A 7,483-nucleotide genomic window follows, 5' to 3' on the forward strand; every position below is an offset into this window, starting at 1 on the left:
GATTCAGTCTTCTCTTTGGAGAATAAAACCTGCTCAATTGATTATGGGTTGGTTTATTTTTTGTTCTTTTCCATTCCAATCAGTTCTCTAGTACTGCTGTTTTGGAAGATACCTTCACAAATCTTCCTGCCAGCAACAATAATATCTAAAGACAGAAACCCCCCCTTTTTTTTTGTTTTTTGGCAATATGGTGTGACCATGTTCACAGGGGTTCTTGGATGAGGGAAGAGACAAGAATGTTGACTCCATGTTCAGAAGGCTTGATTTATTATTTTATGATATATATATATATTACATTATAACTACACTGAAAAGAAAAAGGATAGGTTTTCTCAGATGCTAACTAAGCTAAGAATAGAAGAGAATGATAACAAAGGCAGCTCTCTCAGACTCTGTCTGAGATAGCTTGTTCCTTGATTGGCCATTAACTATAAACATCCAAGATGGGCCAATCACAGGTGGACCTGTTGCATTCCACAGTAGCAGATAACCATTGTTTACATTCTGTCTCTGAGGCCTCTTAGCTTCTCAGAAGGAAAAATCCTAAAGAAAGGATTTTTAGTGAAAAGATGTCTGCAACAATATGGATGCTTAAGTGCAAGCTAAGCATATGGTGTGAATGACACAAGTTATTTCTTGGTTGGGAGTTACCATTTTTATTTCTTGTCCTGTAGCTACTACTGTTGTGTAGGTTTCTTGTAAGTCTTCTCAAGTAGTTTTATTCGGTAGCAAAATTACTTTATAGAAAAGTTTGTCATTCAGTCCTGTGGCAGTATTTGAGAACTTCTCTTTCCATTTCTTTGGAAAAAATGTTATCTAGATCTTCTAGGATCTCTTGCACTGCATCTTATTCATTTGGACCACCTTTAATCAGCACACAGGAGTATTCTGTATCACAAGTCTGGAAATGGGACTCAGGAGTCGTTACTGTCCACTGTGTGAAGATGTGGAGACTTGGTTAGACACATGCCCACACATTCTCTGGGGAGACAGGGAAATACTTTTTCCACAAAACTTTGGTGAATTGTTTGCTGAAATTGTTCTTCAAGCTGAGAATTTAATAGAAATTCCTTTGTGTCTTCACAGCCTCTCTTATCTTGGATGCTGTGCATTCAGTAGGTCTCACCTTGTGCTTTTTTTGTAAGTCAAGGTATTTTCTCCCTCTTCAACATACTTATGATTTTACAGAATTTCTGCTCTGTTGTGACTGCAGTTATTTATTCTGGGTCCTGTTTCATGCATCTGCTCTACTTTCAGAGTCAAAACTTCCAAGATATTGCTCTCACATCAGCCTTACACCTTTTCCTACTATCACAGCGATACTTTGAACTTATCATTATTCTACCAGCCTGTTTACCACTAACAGAATGTTTGAATCAACAAGAAGTTGAAACTGAGAGAAAATTTGATCTTTTAGAACAGTGATGTAGAATCTCTGACATATGGGGGGAAAATGCAGTAAAATTCCAAAAACATGAGAGATAGTACATGAAATATGATAAACTTGTTTTGTAAAAGAATCATTATTACTATTGAATGTATCATATAAATTATGCCAGTCAGCTGCCATGTTTTTTGGGGGTTTTTTTCAGGTAATGCCATATAAGTCTTCTTGATATAATTGGAATAGCAAAATTAACTTTATGAAATTAAACTTCCAAATATGTTTTGGTTGGTTAGTGGTTTTGACAAAAAGTCAGTGGAGAAAGAATCATCTTCATTTTTGCTGGCTCAAGATCCACTTTAAATTTAAGCAAAAAAAAAGTGAATGCAGGGGGAAAAAAAATGCAAAACTATTTAGTGTTTTGCCTGTGTTTAGGACTTTCTGGTGTTCAGATTTGTGTGAACTAGCTAATGGTTGTTTTTCTCTGATTTTGGTAGTATAAGAAGTTGCCATTTTTAAATGAATGATTTGACAAATACTCTTCATTGTTCTAATAGCTGAAAACTAGATAAGAGCATATGGAAGAGTAAATAGATTCTTGTTAACAATCTGTTTGGGGGAAAAAAATCTCCTTTCACAAACTGGACTGTGTATTCATCCAGGCAAGGAGAAGGTCATAAAATCTTTATATGAACCTTAAAAAAACAAAAAAATCCTCTGTAGACTATGTTGAATTTGTTGCAGTTGCTAGAAAGATCACTTATATCCTCACTTCCCCCCTCAATAACCATGAGACATGATTAGATTTCTTTTTTAATTTTTATTATAAACAAATTGTGTTTCTACTACGGAGAGGCAGCCAGGTAATTCATAGAAAACATTGACACCAGATCAAAAATTCAGACTTTGTTCTTTCATTTCTGCTCCAAAACTGCTTCTGATATTTTCTCAGTATTGTAATGTCATCTGGGAATCTGCAGGTAGCTGATTTTTCTAGGATTTCTCTAGTGCTTCTTATGTTCATATGTATTTGTCTGTTTCTCAGTGCAGTTGTTCAATGATTTTGATGTGGAAAGATATCCCAAGTGCATTTGTTGCATATGTAACTAAGCACAAAGCTGTATATTAGCATAGGAAAGCCTGAAGACTGGACATAAAGGACAGTTTCAGTTTGTGATATGTAGCACTTCATTTTTCGTGTCCTTATTGAGTAACATTAGATGTGCTTTAACACCTGACTCAGCAGAAGTGTGTAGAGAGCTTTTTGGATAATTGGTTAGCTGAGAAAGGACATTTCGATGTGATACCAATGGATAAGGATAGGGGAAACAAGCTGGGAACTGAGCAACCAGTGTCCAATCACTGACAAAGGTCACAGTGACCTTCTCTGAAACGGGAAGACGGGGGAGAAAATCGCTTGCCAGAAAATGTAGTTATCTTAGGTAGAAAAGTTAGAAGAATGCAAACATAGAAGCAAAATAATTGTTAGAAGATAGAAGTAGGTGTGGTTGGTCTAAGTGTGCTTTAACCAATAATGAGCTCAGCTTTTGCAATATGTATAAGCTTCATTAACACCAATATAAATATGGGTGAGCTTTCAATAAACTTGGGGATTTGCTATTCATCGCATATGGTGTGTCGCATTTCTCCCGCTGTTCACGACAAATGGTGACCCCGGACGTTGGGACTAGCCACGGTCGGCGGCGTGAGCGGAGTTCAGGTCCTATCGCAGCCGAGGACGGCAAAAAGCACCGCTGAAAAAGGGAAGGTGCAGGAGCCCCGGGTGACCTGATAGCAGAGCCCGGCTGACACGTGCTGCCGAAGCTGGAAAAGGGCTGCAAGAAGCGCGCTATTATCGTTAACATGGATAAAGACAGGCAAGCAGCATATAATTTATTTCCTAGCTTATTATATAAGCGTAAGGTTACGGGTATAGATTTGTAGAAGGAGCTTCATGGGTTGTTAGCTCATGGTTATGCTCAAAGACTTTTTTGGACTCCTTGCACAGTGCATAGGTTATCAGACTGCCGTATATTTGGGGATTAGCTGTGGCAGGCAGCCATAGATGCTGATAAAGCCGCGAGAAAGTTGGGAAATTTATGGCGGGTCGTGCATGCTGAATTCTTGAAATACCAGGCAGAGGAAAGAGCTGCCCAGCAGACTAGTGCAGCCCGTGAAAGAAACAGGAGTTACAGAGACTGGTTTGGGTCCCCGCCGACACTAGCTCCTGCTCTAAACGGCAGTTCCCCACCCCCATCGGCGCCTGCTCTAAGCAACACGGCCCCGCCGACATCAGCGCCTGTTTAAGTGGCACCCCCTCGCCGACTTCGGTTCCTGCCCCATACGGCGGTCCCCTGCCGGCACCGGGATCTACGTTAAGCGGCGGCTCCCTGCCGACACGAGTTCCCGCTCCAGACAGCAGCTCCCTGCAGCTATCAGCTCCTGCTTCAGCCCCCCCCCCCCCCCCCGCGCGTACTCCAGCCGTGCCGTCCGCGCCGCCTGCCCCGGTGTTAAACCCTACACCGCCTCAGCCTCCCCGCCGCAGTGCACAGCCCGCAGCCGCCCCGCCGGAGAGGCTCGTGCCGGCCCCAGTCCTGGGCAACTTAACAGCTGCAGCGCGGCCGCCTCCCGTCCCGCTCCGCTCCGCAGCCGCCCCGACCCCCGAGCTGAAGGGGGGGGCGGCAGGACGGGCCTCCCGCCCCCCGTGGAGCGGCGGGCTCCAGGAGGTCCGCCTGCCCCGCGGCTGCCCGGCACAGTTCTGCTTCCCGGCCACCAGCTCCCTGCGCCCGGACACAAGCAGCAGCTGTCACCTCCTCGGCTCGACCTGCCTCCAGCCCGCTACCGCCGAGAGCCTCGGAGTAGACCTGGCAGCAGCAGCGGACAGTAACCCTGATAACTGCTCACCCGGAAAACGTTCCAACTGGGGTAAAAGGACAACTCATTATTGATGGATTACCTATGGGAGTTTTGTTTTTAGGGCGTTCCTCGGCTACAGTGATGAGATTATTTGTTTTATCTGGAATAATAGATGCTGATTATACAGGAGAGATTTTTATTATGCTGTATACTGCTTTTCCACCTATGCAAATCGAACAATGAACTGTTAGATGAACTTTGACCTTTGTTAAAAGGAGACTGATCCAGCACAGTCTGTTTCGTATAACCCCTGAGCAGGTTGAGATACTGCAGCAGATATTGGACTGTGTTACACAAGGCAGTGTTCGGAGACGTGATCTCGATCTCCCTATACAGCTGACAGTTTGGTGTGGACCAAAATTTTTACTGGGTGCACTTACTCAGCATAACAGAAAAGCGGGGGAGACACGGGCCTTGGAATGGATATCTCCTCCACTTCAACAACATAAAACCCTTCTTCAGAAAATTGAAATTTCAGCTGATCTGCTCAAAAAGGGTCGTGATAGGACAGTGGAGTTAGATTCAATGCCCAAAAAGATCACTAAAGCCCTTATCGGATGCTATAACTGCTTACACAGATGCAGGAAGAAAATCCAAACAACTGTTATTCATTGTACATATTTATATGTTTAGAAAACTGGACTGGATGTCATGTAACATTTAGAATTATAATTTAACCTGAATGTTAGTTTGCACAAAAAAAACTCCCTCCAAACAACAAAAACAACAAAACTCCCACTCAAAACAGATACTAAAATATATAATAGACTTCCAACCATAATATTGATACTATTATTATTATTATTGTGGACAATTCTGATAAATAATTACTAAAAAGAATATATTCATCCCTACTGTTCAAGCATCAATTGACTTTTAAAACATAAAACACAAACACTGATGTTTGAGGCCTAGAAAACATTCATTCTATTGTTTGAATAATGATTTCAGTCTACAGGAAAACTGTTGCTTAGCTTTTCCTGTAACATCGAACAAAGAGTATTTTGTACTTAGTTGCTATCCTTTTTCTTTGTCCAAGTGAGAACACAATATGTCATTTAAAATATTCTCTCATTTAATTTACATTTTAATCTGAAAGAGAATATGGGTTTAAAAATCATACCACAGCATTAACATCCCTTTGCACTCAGAGACATATTTCTTGTACCTGTTCAATTTAAAGCAAACCCACAATACTCTAAGCACCCGACTCAACTTGTAACTTTTCCATCACTTCTTATATTTTTTTTTCTTCTGAAAATAACCAGTGTGAGCTGTAGCTTGTCTCTCATGTGTTAAGTTCTTCACTGGCTTTGCATAAGGAGATTCACAAGCACATGAGTTATTCTATACTGCTTATTTGTCTCAAACATCTGATCTAAAACACGTCATCTGATTTGTATTTCTTAATATTTTATAGGTGAGTTAGTTCTGAGTCATTTTTCTCTGTTTCCTGTGTCTAACCAAGATGCTGAAAGACTTTGTTGATACATCAGGCTTCACTGAAACAAATGCAACTTTTTTAGCAATTTCCAGTCTTTTGCTTGATGTAGATTCTATTCGCCATGCGACGCTTCAAAATAGAGCTGCAATTGATTTTCTCTTACTTGCACAAGGCCATGGCTGTGATGAATTTGAGGGCATGTGTTGCATGAATCTCTCTGATCATGCACGATCTGTACACTCACAGCTCTCTGAGTTACAGAAGTTAACTGGGAACTTACAGGTGGAATCAGGCCTTGGTATTGATGGATGGCTCAAATCTTTAAACTTAGGATCATGGTTTCGTTCTATTGTTAAGATTAGCATTGTAGTAGCTATTGTAGCTTTGTTGTTAGTATTAGTTTTGCCTTGTTTTTGTATATGCTTACAGAATATGGTGCGAAAGATGATAACTACCGCATTTAACCAAACCATGCTTGTTCAACAGAAAAACAGGGGAAATGTAGAGAGCTTTTTGGATAATTGGTTAGCTGAGAAAGGACATTTCGATGTGATACCAATGGATAAGGATAGGGGAAACAAGCTGGGAACTGAGCAACCAGTGTCCAATCACTGACAAAGGTCACAGTGACCTTCTCTGAAACGGGAAGACGGGGGAGAAAATCGCTTGCCAGAAAATGTAGTTATCTTAGGTAGAAAAGTTAGAAGAATGCAAACATAGAAGCAAAATAATTGTTAGAAGATAGAAGTAGGTGTGGTTGGTCTAAGTGTGCTTTAACCAATAATGAGCTCAGCTTTTGCAATATGTATAAGCTTCATTAACACCAATATAAATATGGGTGAGCTTTCAATAAACTTGGGGATTTGCTATTCATCGCATATGGTGTGTCGCATTTCTCCCGCCGTTCACGACAGAAGTGTGTGTTTCAACAAGAATAGTTTTCCTGGCTTCTAAAGAAGCAAATACAGACAGATCCTTGTTAGGGGTAAGATTCCTTACTTGTGCAAATTCTTTCCCTTTATAGCATGTCTGACCAAAGCTGTCTTTACTACTACCTATGAAGTCAGCTACTTGTTTTGCAGCAGTTCTTTGGCTTAGCACTGGAATTAGTAGCTAGAATTGGCTCCTGTATCTACTGGGGACCTGTCCTTCTGTCTTCTTTACAGTGTTATTATGTCTTTAATTGGTCTTTCTACTCAGACTCAATTCCTGCTCTCCTTCACATATACACACCTTGAATTGACTTGAAAGGAAGAATTCTCTTGTTATACTCAAAGCACTTTTCTTGTCTGTTTGGTTCACGTGAAACAAAAGTGCATAATGACCAAAACATTAAAGAACCCACATTATATTAGTGTCACTCTTTGACAGTCATAGTGCAGTTACCTAAATAAGTTAAAATAGATACAACTTATAGCACTAAGGAAAAACAACAGTGATGGCTCTTAGAAATCTGCCTTAGAAAAAATTGCCTTCTGTAGACACCAATCCTTCCTGTCTCTTGCAGACTGTTTTCTTCAACATCTTTATTCTTCTTTTTCCTGACCATCTTTTTTCTCATGTGTCTAGGTCAGCTTGATGAGTGACATACAAACCCTCTCAAAAATTGAAAGATTAGCAAACTTAAAGCATCTGTTCCTTCTCTCTTAGGTATGAAAAATAGCAACAAATCTTAATTGTGTTTTCCCCATTTGGAATATTTTGGTTTCCACAGGAAGAAGTGACATTCTTCCTATATG

The sequence above is a fragment of the Agelaius tricolor genome, unplaced genomic scaffold, assembly GCF_023055355.1.
Source record: "Agelaius tricolor isolate 1412-34295 unplaced genomic scaffold, bAgeTri1.0.p SCAF_21, whole genome shotgun sequence".
Taxonomy (NCBI): domain Eukaryota; kingdom Metazoa; phylum Chordata; class Aves; order Passeriformes; family Icteridae; genus Agelaius; species Agelaius tricolor.